This window comes from Kogia breviceps, chromosome 1 (assembly GCF_026419965.1).
Source record: "Kogia breviceps isolate mKogBre1 chromosome 1, mKogBre1 haplotype 1, whole genome shotgun sequence".
NCBI classification, from domain to species: Eukaryota; Metazoa; Chordata; class Mammalia; order Artiodactyla; family Physeteridae; genus Kogia; species Kogia breviceps.
The window spans coordinates 91,147,507-91,163,200 of record NC_081310.1 but is presented as its reverse complement, the minus strand read 5'-3'; the positions used below and the strand labels follow the sequence as shown (position 1 = coordinate 91,163,200).

The 15,694-nt window shown below is 46.4% G+C and overlaps 1 protein-coding gene and 3 non-coding genes across 4 annotated transcripts in view; 3 read left to right on the top strand and 1 right to left on the bottom strand.

Moving 5' to 3' along the window:
- The window catches only part of LOC131741217 (low affinity immunoglobulin gamma Fc region receptor II), a 55,823-nt gene extending 44,282 nt beyond the window's left edge, over positions 1-11,541 (bottom strand). Inside the window, exon 1 of the mRNA XM_067039836.1 lies at positions 11,209-11,541. The gene's annotated coding sequence lies outside the window, so the exon portion shown is untranslated. The remainder of the gene's footprint in view (positions 1-11,208) is intronic.
- On the top strand, positions 11,526-11,597 carry TRNAD-GUC (transfer RNA aspartic acid (anticodon GUC)). Its single transcript has one exon. It is a non-coding gene; the product is annotated as a tRNA-Asp (tRNA).
- Positions 11,598-12,438: 841 nt separating this feature from the next.
- TRNAG-UCC (transfer RNA glycine (anticodon UCC)) lies at positions 12,439-12,510 on the top strand. Its single transcript has one exon. It is a non-coding gene; the product is annotated as a tRNA-Gly (tRNA).
- Positions 12,511-12,773: 263 nt separating this feature from the next.
- TRNAE-CUC (transfer RNA glutamic acid (anticodon CUC)) lies at positions 12,774-12,845 on the top strand. The gene has a single exon. It is a non-coding gene; the product is annotated as a tRNA-Glu (tRNA).
- Positions 12,846-15,694: the final 2,849 nt, after the last annotated feature.

Here is a 15,694-nt window from a genome sequence, read left to right as displayed (position 1 = left end):
AGGTGGATTTCAATGCAAGGGCCTTTGGGAGAGCTAGCACTTTTTATGGTCTGGCGTCCCCTCCCTTTTGACCCCCAAGGAGCCTTTCTGCGCATGTGCAGAAATATATATATATATATCCTGAACCCAAGGATGAGAAATATGTGACCTCTTGATCTTTTACCCAAGTAGGGCTTAGCCCCTCTCTGCTCCTCCCATTACTGTTATCTCAAAGTGTCTACAGGAGACAAAGTCCAGCTATTTACCCTGTCCCTGTTGTTATTTCTATCTTGAAGTATGATTAGGAGGTTGGCTGTAAATGTCTAACATGGAGTCCATCTATTTCCTGCCTCAGGAAATATAGACAGTAGGCTGCTTGTAAATGTCTAGCCTGGAGCCCATCTATCTCCTGCCTCACCAAGACAAAGTGAGGGGCTTAGACAGCAGAGTGTTATTTATCTCTGAGAACCTAGGTTAGGAGGGGAGAGATGAGAGCTGGTTTTAGACGCAGCTTTGCCACTGTGTGGTATTGGGCAAGGCCCTTTGCTTCTCTGGACCTCAGTAAAGTAAGGGGGTTCTTTATCAGATATGACTTGCAAATATTTTCTTCCAGTGTGTGGCTTGTCTTATTTTCTTGACAGTGCCTTTGCAGAGCAGAAGTTTTTAATTTTAATAAGGTCAAGCTTATCAATTCTTTATTTCATGGATCATACTTTTGGTATTGTATTTAAACAGCCATTGTCATTCTCAAGGTCATCTAAATTTTCCTCCTTTGTTATCTTCTAGGAGTTTTATAATTTTGCATTTAAGTCTATGATCCATTTAGAGTTAATTTATGTGAAGGGTGTAAGATTCGGGTCTAGAATCTGGTTTTTTTTTTTTGCATGTGGATTCCAGCACATGAAGAGGTTATTTTTTTTCTCTATTGTATTCCCTTTGCTTCTTTGTCAAAGATCAGTTGACTATATTACAGTGGGTCTATTTCTGGGCTCTCTGTTCTGTTCCATTGATTTATTTGTCTCTTCTATTATATTTTTAATTAAGTTATTTATTTGGCTGCACAGGGTCTTAGTTGTGGCAGGCAGGAATTTCATTGCCACGTGCAGGATCTTCCTTGCGGCATGCGGGATCTTTAGTTGCGGCATGTGGGATCTTTTAGTTGTGGCATGTAGGATCTAGTTCACTAACCAGGGATCGAACCTGGGCCCCTGCATTAGGAGCACAGAGTCTTAACAAATGGACCACGAGGGAAGTCCCTGTCTATTCTATTCTTAAAAGTTCTTCCTGTCCTAACCAGATCTTCCGGTTCATTAGCCTATATGTTAATGAAGATAAGCATTGACTCATTTCCAATTTTACCCAAATCAGGCTCCAGATTCTGCTTTCTCTTCAATGTGATTCCCAGGCTGAGGACAAGAATGCTCACATTTATTTAGCATCAGATTTTATTACCCTAAATCAACTGAATGGCCTCAATTAGTAATTATCTAATAATTGTCAGAAAGAATGCTCAGTGTCAACTTCTCTAAAATGATATTGGGAAGGGAAATCCTTGGCGGTCCAGTGGTTAGGACTCTGTGCTTCCACTGCAACGGGCCTGGGATCGATCCTTGGTCAGGGAACTAAGATCCCTGTGGTGGGGCCAAAAAAAAATTTTTTTTTAATAAAATAAAGTGATGTTGGCAGTTACGGAGAATATTCCCCCAAAGTTTACGAGTCTTATACTTTCTTTCATTAGAGATGGAATGAGGAAGTCTTGCAGGCAGAAACTTACTTAAAGAGGATTACTGCATTTGCATCAATTCATAAATGAATAATTTAATCCCTGAAGTTTAACACCATCGAGTACAGTCAAGATGATATTTACCTACAAAACCACCAGAGTAATTGGTACTAAGATGCTCCCTACACTCATAGAACAATGTCAGTGTTTCCACTGACTGACTGATTTTTTAATAACATAGCATCTGTTTAGTTCACCTCTCATAGTAGTAAAATCAAGCAAGTTAGCTCAATAGATATGGATCCTTTGGGATCAGGATGGATGGATGGCTGTGGATATGTTGACAGCAAAAATGTCTATGGCTGGAGGTTCATAGATTAAAGAACAAATTAGAAATTGTGTTGAGGAGAGAGTATGAAGTGTCAAAATCAGAAAATTCTTCCAAATAGATCATCAAAAGGACTTGAGAGTTTGAGAGCTGAATTACAGAAAAATGGGAGAGAGCTCTAGGTGAATACCAAAGGCAATACCAATTGCTGTTTGCTAATTAGAGATTGTCATTCCATATTAACTAGGGACATGGAATAGATAAGCATCACCAGATAAAGGGCTTGGAGAAGAAGAAACAGTTTCTCAGTAAACCTGACAAGACAAATTTGTTGTTAAACATACCTCTACTGCAGTGCTGTTCAGGAGAAATGTAATGTGAGCCACATATATAAATTCAAATTGTCTAGAAGCTACATTTAAAAAAGTAAAAAGTGAAAAATCATCCCATCCTTGATGGAGATGATCCATCTAGCATTTATGAAATAACAAATATATAAATTTTACATTAACTTTTTATACATCCAGATACAATAGCCATAACATAGGGAAAAAATAGGTAATGTAATATCTAAGATAATGAGATAATGTCAATACATACCTGATATACACGCTCTACTTCCCTTGCCTTGCTCGCAGCTAGAAGAGGCAGCCCTAGGTCTTTCAGGTTGACAAAATCCTTTCCTAATTTCTCCCCCAGCCCTCTCAATTCAGGCTAGGTCCCATCATCGCCCAAGGAGGAGCGAGTTCAGTGAGTGACCAATGACTAATCAGACTGTCTTTAGAAATTAACTGAGGGTCAGAGACCTTAGTTAGATGATGGCAGGTACTTAATTGTAAGATCATATAGAGTCAGACCATGCTAGGTCATGTTAAAGTAAAGCAAGCCATCTAAGAGAAGGAGAGAGGATAGAAGGGAGGAAGGAAAGGGGAGAGAGTGAGAAAGCAAAAGAGAATCAGAATTGATTAATTTTGAAATTGGAGAGAAGTAGAGAGAAAAGCAGATGAGAGTGGTCATGTCTTCAGATTCTGGCTTCCCAAAAACGCTTCCAGTTTTGCTTTGTTAGCTCACATCATACTTTGTTCTCTGTCTTTGAGTGTCTTTTTAATTTAATCTAGTATGCGCGGGTTTTGTTTTCTTTAAATCAACATTTTTTTCTAGTTGAGGACACAGTCTAATGACACACCTTAGAGAGAATCAGCTTCTCAAGCTACTAGTTTCATCAGAGGGGAGCTCAGGGAAGGGTTGGAAGGATGGAAATAAAAAGCTTTTAACTTACAGTTGTACTGAGGGCTCACCTCATTCCTTTGGATATTTGCCTAAACAAAATAGGATTAGAAAAGTTATTTTCTTCTTCAAACCAAAAACAAAACAAAAAATTCAGAGAAAAAGACAAATAAATGATTTACTCTCCCAGATTTTTGTGCTACTGTCCACCTCCACTGTAATTCTTGACTGTGATGTTCTCATCACATTTCTTCATGTTGCAATAGTTTGTAACAGGGAACAGCCAAATCTGACTATATGTGGTATCTTTCTTTCACTTTAACCTTTGCTTCTTTTGCTTCTTGTTGCTTTTGTTCACTAAAAGGATACAGTCAGTACCTAATGGCCTGCCTTGGGGAACCCTGCCCCTCTGCCTGAATGTTAAACCAAAGTGCCTTTGTTCAGGGAAACATCTGGATCCTGTCCATCTGTGATGGCTTCAAGAAAGAAGAAATTAACACATCCCCTCCCCTATGCTAGCCATTCTAGGGGATATTTACAAAACTTATAGCCTTTTTATTTACTTCCTCATCTCCTCCCCCTCTCTGTGCTATAAAAGAAACTGGCATCCAAACCCTGATAAGATGGTTATTTTGAGCCTTTAGTCTGCCATCTTCCTGGTCTGCTGGCTTTCCGAATAAAGTCATATTCTTTGCCTCAACACCTCCTCTCTGATTTATTGGCCTGTGCTGCAGCGAGCAGTGACCTTGGACTTGGTAACAATTACACCCTCCAGAGTTAAGAGTGTAGGAAAAAGTGTCCCTTCCATCACAGGTATGTGGAGCCAGACTTCATTCTCATTGCCTTAACTGTGGAAGGTTTCCCCTGTGGGCCCCTACCACCTTAGGTGCCATATTACATGATAAAGGAGTATGTTTACTTTCATTTTAAATGGGATTTCATAATTTTTCAGAAACCCATACATTAGTTCCATAGGGTATTTGAAGAGGGAAGAGAGAGGGCCTTCTTCAAGAAGGAGTATTAAAAAATAAAATAAAAAGGAACAGGTAAAATTAATATTTTATTTAACCTAGTGTATTAGTTTTTTAGGGCTGCCATAAAATAAGTACCACAAACTGAGTAACTGAAACAACGGAAATTTATTATTTCCATTTCAGAGGCTAGGAGTCAGATCAAAGTGTCAAGTAGGGCCATGGTCCCTCTGAAGGCCCGAGGGAAACATCTGTTCTAGGCCTCTTTCCTAGGTTCTAATAGTTCCTTGGCGTGTGGCTGCATAACTCCAAACTTCACCTGTGTTCTCCCTCTGTTTGTGTGTGTGTTTGTATCTGACTTTCCCTTTTTAATATGGATGGTAGGACCTACCTGGTGGTCCAGTGGTCAAGACTCTGCGCTTCCAATACAGGGGGCCGGGTTGGATTCCCTAGTCGGGGGTCTAAGATCCCACATGCCATGTGGTGCGGCCAAAAAAAATAAAAAGGGATATTAGGCCTATTGCATTAGGGGTCCACTCTACCTCATCTTAACTAATTACATAGGAAATAGATATCCTAGTTCCAAATAAATTCACATTCTGAAGTACTGGGAGTTAGGACCTCTCCATATGAATTTTTTGGGGGGACACAATTCAATACATAAATGAATATATCCAATATAGTATCATTTCAGTATATAATCAGTATAAAATGTTAATGAGATATTTTATATTCTTGTGTTCATATTCTGTCTTTGAAATCCAGTGTGTATTACACTTACAGGATTTCTCAATTTAGATAAGCCTCTTTTCAAGAGCTATTGAGATAGCCACATGTGAATAGTGGCTCCATATTGGACAATGCAGATATAAGACATTTTCATTATCACAGAAATATTATTGGACAATTATGTCCTATAAAATGAAAACTAATCAATGGTGACAGAAAGCAAATTAATTGTTGCCTGGGGAGGGATGTGATTAAAAAGGGGAAGGATAAAATTTGGGGGGTGATAATATGTTCATTATCTTGATCGTAGTGATGGATCTGTATGGCAAAACTTATACTGTACACTTTAAATGTGTACATTTTACTGTATATCAATTATATACCAATAAAGCTCAATTACACATCAATTACAAGAGTTAATTATAAAAATTTAAGTAATACAATAGGACAAATGACAGAAGATCTACTCACCACATTATTATATCTACTCACCATATTATGTTATGAATTTCAAGAATTTATATGAAGAAATGTATATGTATATATAAGATTTATCATTATATGATTACACTATGGTATAATTTACTTTTTTTTTTTTTTTTTTTTTTCAGTATGCGGGCCTCTCACTGTTGTGGCCTCTCTGGTTGCGGAGCACAGGCTCCGGACGCGCAGGCTCAGCGGCCATGGCTCACAGGCCCAGCCGCTCAGCGGCATGTGGGATCCTCCCAGACCAGGGCTCAAACCCGCGTCCCCTGCATTGGCAGGCAGACTCTCAACCACTGCGCCACCAAGGAAGCCCCTAATTTACTTTTTTAACATACTATTTGTATTAGTTATCTATGGCTGCATAACATATTACTCAAAAACTTAGCAAGTTGAAACAACATTTATTATGTCAGTTTCTAGGGTCAAGAATCCAGGAGCAACTTAGCTGTATAGTTCTGCCTCAAGGTCCTCATGAAGTTGCTATCAAGCTGTTGGCTGGGTCTGCAGTCATCTAAAGCTTCAACTGGACTGGAGGATCCAGTTCTGAGTTCATTCAGGTGGCTGCTTACCTGCTTAGCCTTGCTTCCTCACCATGTAGGTCTCTCCATAGGCTGCCCATGTATCCTCACAAAATGTCAACTGGCTTCTCCCAAAGAAGGTTATGAGAAAGAGAGAAATATTTCCTAGTTTTCTATAATAAAGCAAGGAACATACAACCTTGTCCACTAGTGCAAATATTTGGATAAGATAGATTCCTATAGTGGAATTGTTTGATAAAAAAATAAACATTTAAAGTTTAGATAGATCCAAATTATTCTCTAAAAACTTTGTAGAATAATTTTACTTCCATCAAAGTGCCTAATACTGATCATTCCCTCAGACCCTCAGGAACATTGCAATGTCAAATATTGAAAATATTGATAATATCTGATAAGTCTAAAAAAATCACAAACTAGAAGTTTGGATAAATAGACAAATATGTGATAAAGTAGAATGTTAATTGTAAAACCTAGATGGTAGGTATGCAAATTGCATTAGTTTCCCAGGGCTGCCATAACAAACTACCATACCGAGTGGCTTAAAACAACAGAAATTTATTCTCTCGCAGCCCTGGAGCCTAGAAGTCTGAAATCAAGGTATCAGCAGGGTCATGCTCCCTCTGAAGTTTCTAGGGAAGAATCCTTCCTTGCCTCATCCTAGCTTTTGGTGACTCCCAGAATTCCTTTGCTTGTAGCAATGTAACTCTAATCTCTGCCTTCATCTCCATCTTATATAGCCTTCTCTCTGTGTGTCTCTATGTGTCCTTTCCTCTTTTTATAAGGACACCAGTTACTAGATTTAGGGCCCACCCTAAATCCAGAATGATTTTATCTCAAGAACCTTAACTAATTACATCTACAAAGACCTTATACCAAATAAGCTCACATTCTGAGGTTCCAAGTGGGTATTAGTTTAAGGCGGGATACTATTCAAGCTACTACACAAGTGTTTATGCTGAAATTCTTTCACTTTTGCTATTTCTATGAAGTGCTCATATGAAATGGGAAAAGATATTTAAAATATCACAAGCTTTTTTTTATCAACATTTCATAGATTTTTAGTGAGACTGAACATGTTCACATAGGGATTGTCTATTCGAAATTCTTCTATGAATATGTAATCTCGGGAACCAGCCAAAAACTAGCCCTGTGTTGTTTTCAACAAGAAACTAAGTTGGTTTTCAGAGGCAACCAAACTGCAAGTCATGTATCCAAGGCATGAGCAAAGAAAACTTTGACCTCAAGCAACACCTGGAACAAAAGGTTATCCCCCCTCCCCCACCATGGAACAAAAGGAGGCGGACATGAAGGTAACCTGAATGCCGGAACTCTTTCAGAGCAAAGGGTCCCTTGTCCAGGAAAATCCAGTGCTAAAGACCCATTTATTATATCTTACCATTAATGGCCAAGTTTCAAATTCCTCCATTCAAAACTTGCGCCATCAACATATACCAACTAACCTTCCCTTAATTCATAAAAGTTGGCTGAATCTCAACTATTTACAACAGCCAAAACATGAAAGCACCTAAGTGTCCATTGACAGATGAATGGATACAGAATGTGGTATATATACACAATAGAATATTACTCAGCCATAAAAAAGAATAAAATAATGCCATTTGTGGCAACAGGGATGGACCTAAAGATTATCATATTAAGGGAAGTAACTCAGAAGAAAAAGACAAATACCATATGATATCACTTATATGTGTAATCTAAAATGTGTGGAATCTAAAATGAACTTACAAGACAGAAACAGACTGACAGACATACAAAACAAATTTATGGTTACCAAAGGGGAAAGGGGGGGAGGGATAAATTGAGAGTTTGAGATTGATACCGAGCAGGGCCCTGTGGGGCTCCCGGGCACAGGTTACAGGAAATAGCCTTCTTTCAGCCTCCAGGACCTTCCCTGAGTTCCAACTGGCAGATTCAAGCGTCATTAATTAGGAAAGGGAGGGGATGCAAGACCAGGAAGAAACAAACTGTCAAGAGAAACAATATTGTAGCCTTGGGGCAAGGTTCTGGTTCCCCATCAACTGACACATACAACAATATCTTTGAGCTACTTGGCAGATACTGAAACCTCCACCAGATGGGAGAAATTAACGATGGTATGCTGCCCACAAGCATGTAGACCCTGGACCAGTTGAAGGTTGATGATGCTAACTTCTACTTAACTTACTATTGGAAGCCAACCTGGAGCCTCTGTGCCATGACAGGGTCATGGAACAACAATCCAAGACAGTGCTGCAGGGCAGTGCTGCACCCAAGAAGCTGACTACATCTCTTCTGATCTGTTTTGTAATTTTGTGCTTCTGCCTTGAAAAAGTACATGGGGGATTTGCCCCCTGTCCCAAGCTTAACCGTGTAAAACATCCTCTTCCCCCTCCCAAACCAAAACCTATGAATTGGGACTTTTTAACAGCCCCTGGCTGGTGGGAGAAAAACAAACAACCTAGAAATGTAGGGTTGTTTCTATGGAAAACACCAAAAATAAAAAACAATGGCCCTACATGGGAGTAATAAATGATTATGGGTATTGTTGGTTCTGGTATAAGGATAAATTAATCATACAGAGTCAACTGCCAACATTGGAATTGTTGACTCGTCTATTCAGACAAGGCTTCTTGCCCAGAGGAACACAGTGATAGATTAAATTGTGAAATATATTGTAGATGATTTAGGGGTACATTGTTAACACTTGTCCATGCGGACCTCTGGGACACACAGGAAAGTTCAGGAAACTTCCTCCTTCATAGTTTCTTTTAATGGCTTGTTACATATTAGCTTGGCTTTGTTATTAGTACGGATTGAACCTACTCTAAGAAAAAACAATGATGTTTTGAGAATCTTTAGAATTACTCTAAATAGAAATATTTAGAGTGGAAATATTAGATACAATATTAGGTACTAGAAATATTACGTACAATCTATTATAAATATCTTCTGAGGTTTTAGTTAAACACTTGACGATGTAATCACTTAGGGTATATAAACCTGACTGTAAGAAAATAAAGCGAAGAGAGACCATGCTTGCACATACAGAGTGTTATTGATTTATTTAACTTCTCCTCGCCGATGCTGTCCATCCCTCGGGTACTCCTGGACCTGCAGGAGCTGGACTCCCGCACCTTACCACCAAGCCATCAGAAGAATCTCCACGAACTGATAATACCCTATTTAAAAATTACTATAAAACTTCTCACTATCCTCTCCAAGTGGGTACACATAGCTTTTTGACAGAGGAGCCCACTGTGTCCCCCTTTGCCTGGCAAAGTAATAAACCTATCTTTTTCTACTTCACCTAAAACTCTGTCTCCGAGATTCAATTCAGCACTGGTGTACAGAGAAGCTGTGCTTTCGGCATCAAGATCAGCATGTATGCAATGCTATCTATAAAAAGGGTAAACAAGGACCTGCTGTACTGTATAGCGTAGGGAACTAGTTTCAATATTTTGTAGTGAACTATAATGGAAAAGAATCTGAAAAAAATACATATATATTCTTTTAATTATATATTCAATTAAAAAGTCAACTATACTTCAATAAAATTTTTTTTTCTAAAGGTTTGGCTTAATTGCAAAATAAGGAGACAGATTAAAGTTACCTCCTTACCATGAACCTCCCAGTAAAGATTTTCCTTTTATAAAAAGCCGGTGATCTACTGGTTAGGATTCTCGGCTTTCACTTCTTTGGCCAGGATTCAATCCATGGTGGGACACTGAAATCACACAAGCCCTACAGCGTGGACAAAAAATAAGTAAATAAATGAAATAAAAATAAAAAGCCAGTGATATAATAGTGGCTTCATGCTAGATGGGCAAAAAGCCTTTTGTTAAGTACAAAGATTGTCACAATTCTGAAAATTGTGACAATCTGACATATCAGATTTGTCATTTCATCCCATATAATTTAGAAAAAGAAAAATAGTAAAAAAAAATTATATATATATATATATATATATATGTTAACTGAATGGCACTAATTCAGAAGTGTTAAAACAATAAACTAAGTGAGAAAGTCCTAAGAGAATGTGCTAAAATGTGCAACATGGTAAGGGAATACCAGCTACCTAAAAAACACCACCACGATGTGTAGATGCCTCTCAACTGCCTACAAATTTCCTCCCCAAAGCAGTGGCAATCAATGACAATCACAAACTAAATCATTACCACCTCCAGTACCACTAGACTGGGAACCACCAGGACCACAGGAGCACCACAACCTGTAGATCTTTTGTTGATGTAGATCACTCTCCCCAACCTTCTGCAGTCGCCTCCAGAGCTGAGGCAGCCAGAACTCAACACAAACACCACCACCCTCACCCCTAACCCCCACTTCCCCACACCCCTGCCAACCACCACCCCCTTTACAACAAACAGCAGCATCAGCGCCCACACAACACTAGAACCAGAGGCAACCACCAGCAGCACCAGCACCAAGACCACACAACAGCAACTCACGGAAAGAAGGGGTGGGTGGTAAGACCGGAGGGGCGTCGTGGGGGAAGCAGTGCTGCTTGAGAGTCCAAACACAGGCAGGGGCGTTTGCTTGCTGGCCACAGCCACAGCGCAGAGAGGCACTGCCCCGGCCACTGGTGTTTGGGGCTGAGGCAAGCGTCCGAAAAGGAAGACACTGGACGTAGAAGGCCTGGAGTGGGCGCGCGAAACAATGCGGCTAGCAGTTCTGTCCGGGGAGCGTGAGAAGTGTGCCTGCCAGGGCTTGGGCTGGAAGTGCTGGGAGTGCTTTAGGTGTTGTCGGGTCCACAAGGCCTCACAGCTGCCTTGGGCTAAAAGGGGGATGGGGACGGTGGTAGGCTGAGAGAAAGAAGAGAGAAAAAGCACAACTCGAAGGCCCTAAAAGGCTCCGATAAGGCCAGAGGCATTTGTTAGGAAAGGATTCTAAACCACGCTTCCAAGGGAGACTACGACCTGAACGCAGCGACTTAGACCGCTCAGCCGTCCTGACAGCGGGCCTCGGCGTACGCGTGACCGCTCGGCTGGCTGGGACCGGACGCGACGCGAACCCCGGTGCCCTTGGCGGGACGCGGTGCTCCGCGCCAGGCGCGCGGCCGTGTGGCTGAGCGACGGAGCGGGCGCGCGGCAGCCGACGGGAAGCAAGGCCAGACAACGCGCCTGGCTCCGCCGCGGTGGCGCCCTCGCCCACCGCTGGCCCCGGACGCAGCCGGGCCGCGTCGGGCCAGCACCTGCCGCCGGCTCCCACCTGCGCCTTTCCTCGCAGGCCAAGGCCCGCCGGGCGAACTCCCTTCCCTCGCAGCCTTGCTTTCGGTATCGGGCCGATCCTCCCGGCTCGACCCCCGCGTTGGAGGCAATAGGCAGCGCGCGCTCGGAGTTTTCAGCGCCACGCGGGTCCGAGTCCCTGTCGGGGTCGGGGGTTGCTGCTCTGGAAGACGCGCTTGGTGTGGAATTGGGTTGGGTCGGGCACGCGGCGGCAGCCAGTATTGAGCAGGGTACCAAAGCGCAGGCGGAGGCGTCGGCAAGCAGCCAGAGAGCGGCCGGGTGAAGGGACAAACGCCGCCGTCCTCGTTAGTATAGTGGTGAGTATCCCCGCCTGTCACGCGGGAGACCGGGGTTCGATTCCCCGACGGGGAGGCAACACGCCCTCTTTTGGTGGCTGGCGCCGCTCTCTGTCCTGCCGCCTGGCTCCCAAGGGCCCTTCTTCTCGTCCCTCCGCCCTCCAGCGAAGCGCAGGGCGCCAGCGCGTGCCCAGCCTGCCCACCCTCGACCCCCTCCAGCCCTCCAGCCCTTCCGCCTCGCCGGGCGCTCCGTCGCCACGGCCGAGCGACGGCCTCCTCTGGACCCCACAAGCGCCCGAGGACACTGCGGCCCGCCCAAAGTGGCTGTGTCAGTAGGCTCCTTGCGTCGCGACGCACAGCTGCGCAACTATGCACAGCGGCCTAGGTGCACAGCTGCCTGGACGGGTGGGAGGCGGATGAGTGCCGTCCCCTGTCGGTGCGGGAAGTGGCCTGGCCCAGCGCGCGGTGGAGAAGGGCTTTGGCGAGCCGGGGACTGGCAGACGCGTGCCCCGGGGGCGGGGGCGCGCCGCGGCGTGGAGCCGAGGGACCTGGAGCAGCAAGGCAGCGAGAGCGCCCCCCTGAGGCGGTCGGGCGGGTGGCCTGGTGCAGCTTCGTAGGGCTGGCGCGGGTGGGGCGCCGGGGGGCCTTGGTGGCGCCCGTGACATCACAGAGCTGCCGGCCGGCGGGGCGTCGGGGCAGGGCTGCTCCAAGCGGCGGCTTCGGCGGCGGAGGCTGAGAAGGAGGGGGAGGACGAGGAAGAGAAAGGGGAGTAGGAGGAGGGAGAGAAGGAAGAGGAGTCGAGGAGGAGGAGGGGGAGAGGGAGGAGGAGGGGGAGGATGGGGAGGGGGAGGAGGAGGCGACGAAAGTGCGCTCGGGCGAGCCCGGTGCCGGCGTCTCGGGGCGGCCCGGTCCGTGCAGCGTTGGTGGTATAGTGGTGAGCATAGCTGCCTTCCAAGCAGTTGACCCGGGTTCGATTCCCGGCCAACGCAGCGGGCTGACCTTTTGCCGAGCTCCGCGGGGGGCCTGTGAGGGAGAGCTGGGAGCAGGGAGCTAGCTGGCCCCAGCGGCTTTTCTTGTGTGTGCGGGAAGCAGGCACGCAGTGTTCTGAGGGTGCTGCAAGCAGGCAGGGCGGGAGGACACGTGGATTGCCAGCGACGGCGCGTGGCTGGACTTGGAAAGGCCGCGTCTTGGCGCCAAGGTGGCGCCGAGCGGGTGCTACGGGTCCAGCAGGAGCACGGCTAGAGCCCGACGCTCCCTGGTGGTCTAGTGGTTAGGATTCGGCGCTCTCACCGCCGCGGCCCGGGTTCGATTCCCGGTCAGGGAAGCCTTTCTTCTTCCTCTCAACCTCCCACCGTCCACATGGCACTTTTAGGCCACGCTTGCTCCGCGGCCTCGGCGCCCCGGGACCACAGCCACCCGGCGCCCTGCACCTCCAGCCCAAGCCCTGCCACGCAACCTCCACCCTCCCTCCCCGGCCAAGCCTTTTGGCCGCACTGGCGCGCGCCCTCGCGAGGCCTCCGACGGCCCGTGTCTTCCTTTTCGGACGCTTGCCTCAGCCCCCAACACGAGTGGCCGGGGCAGCGCCTCTCCCCGCCGTGGCTGTGGCCACGAGCAAACGCGCCCGCCCGTGTTTGGACTCTCCAGCAGCACCGCTTCTCCCCCACGGCGACGTCGGCGGCGGCGCCGACGGCGAGGGCGGTGTCACACGCGGTGCCTTCCGACAGCGCCGGATCTCCCGTGGAAAGGAGCACCGGAGGGCAGACGGGTGCTTCGCACCACCGCAGCAGGTTTCCTGAACGCCTTGCCGGTGCCTTGGGGGTGGCTGACAGTGTGGGATGACGGTGTTTGTGGCCGTGGTCGGTGGCCACCCCACGCCGGTTAGGGAACGGAGCAGGACGACCCCATGGAGAGAAGGCGGCGGCGGGCCGCGTGCCGTGCCGGGAGGTGCGAGGAAGGGCCTGGGGTGTCTGGCTGGAGCGCGGGCAGGAGCGGGAGGTGTTGGGCTGGCGGGGACCTGGCCCGGGAGAGCGGCTGGCCACTCAGGCGGGCTCAGCAGAAGCTTGGGGTGGTGGCGGCACCTGGCCCGGCAGGTGTGTGCGGGTGTGTGAGATCAGGGCGCGGGGTGGGCCTGAAGTAGCAGTGGGTCTGAGGAGCAGCGGCGGAAGTGAGACTTCCGGGCGGGACATGTGACAGCCGGGCCTGGGACACAAGGAAAAGGTGGCGGGGAGCGGGGTCTGAGCCTGCAGGCTGGGGGGAGGGGCGGGGTGTGTGAGTGCGCTGTGGGGCGAGGAAGATGGTGGGAGAGGACCCCTTCGCGGTGGGGTGGAGGGTGAGCGCCCCAGACTGGTGTGCTGTGCGGGAAGGTGGTCGGGCTAAGCAATGGGTTGGGACCGGGGGCGGTGGGTAGGAGGCAGCTAAGAGGACGACAGAAACGGAGGGCGCCACAGGGGCTAGGCGGGGTCCGAATGGGGTGGGGGCATTCTACTGCCCCAGAGACATACATCACCTCTCATCGGGGTTAACCATCCAGTCTCAGGTGTGTGTGGCGGTGGGGGTGGGGGCAGCAGGGGTTGAGGTTGAAAGAGGCCGAAGGAGAGGTCCCGTATGATCCAGCAATCCCACTCCTGGGTGCGTACCCGGAAATGACGAAACAAGAGTTCAAAACGGCACAAGCACCTCCAAGTTCACCAAATAGCGGCACTATTTGCACTAGCCAAGACATGGAGAAAAACCCAAGTGCCCATCAACGGGTGGCTAGTACGAGAAGAGGTGGTATACATGTACTATGGTGTATGACTCAGCCGTTAGTAAAAAAGAATGCAATATTGCCATTTGCGGCGACAAGAATGCTCCCAGGGAAGATTACGCTTAGTGAAGCACGTCCGACAGAGAAGCCCAAAGATATGTGGAATCTCAAAAGTACTACCAACGAACCTATGGGTGCAAAACAGAGACAGACTCACAGGCCTAGAAAACACACTGATGGCTACCCGAGGAGAAAAGGAGGGGTGGAGGGATAAATTGGGAGCTCCATGAACAGATACACAGTACTTCCTATAAATGAGACAAACAACAAGGATTTACAGAATAACACAGGGAATGATATTCAGTATCCTGCAATAACGTATAATGGAAATCAATCTGAAACAATATTAGACATGGAAGACAGTATCCCCTTTGCTGTACACCTGAAACTAACTCAGTATTGTTAATCAACTCTTCTTCCTAAACCACGAGTACTAGTACTTAAAAGCAAGTAAGTAAAAAAAAAGTTTTAAAAAGAAAGAAAAAAGTAAGTAAGTAAATAAAAACAACGAACACAATAAATAGGAGAAACATGAGCCACCAGATGATCCAGCAATCCCCGTCGTGGGTACACGTCCGCCCAAGAGCAAAACTGTTGTTTGAAGAGATCCACGCACCCCCGTGTTTGTAGCAGCACTACGTGCCACAGCCAAGACGTAGAAAAAACCCATGTGCCCATCAACGGTCGGCTGGCAGGAAAAGCTGGGGTATATATGTACTGTGGAATATTACTCAGCCATTTCAGAAAATGAAATATTGCCATGTGCCACAATAAGGATGGTCCTAGAGGATATTCCACTTAGGGAAGTAAGTCTGACCGAGAAGCACAAAGATCCGTGGAATCTAAACCATAATAGAAAAGAACGATTGTGCAATAGAGAAACAGACTCACAGACATAGAAAACACACTGATGGTTACCCGAGGAGAAAGGGAGGGGTGGAGACATCAGTCAGGAGCGGCGATGAACAGATACACCGTAGTTCATATAAAAGACGTAGGCGACACGGATTTCCGGAATCACACGGGGAATGATATTCAATATCCTGTAGTAAGCTATAACGGAAAGCAACCTGAAACAATATGAGACACGGAAAACAGTATCCATGTTGCTGTGCACCTGAAACTAACTCAATCTTGTTAATCAATTTTTCTTCCAAAATTACAGCTACTAGTTCTTATAAGTAAATGAATAAATAACTATTAAATGCATAAGTAAAAACAACACACTAAATAAATAGGTGAAATATGAGCTCTCATATGATCCAGCGATCCCCATCGTGGGTACACATCGGCAGAGGAGAGAAAGTGTCACTTGAAGAGATCCGTGCACCCTCGTGTCCACAGCAGCACTGCGGGCCACAGCCAAG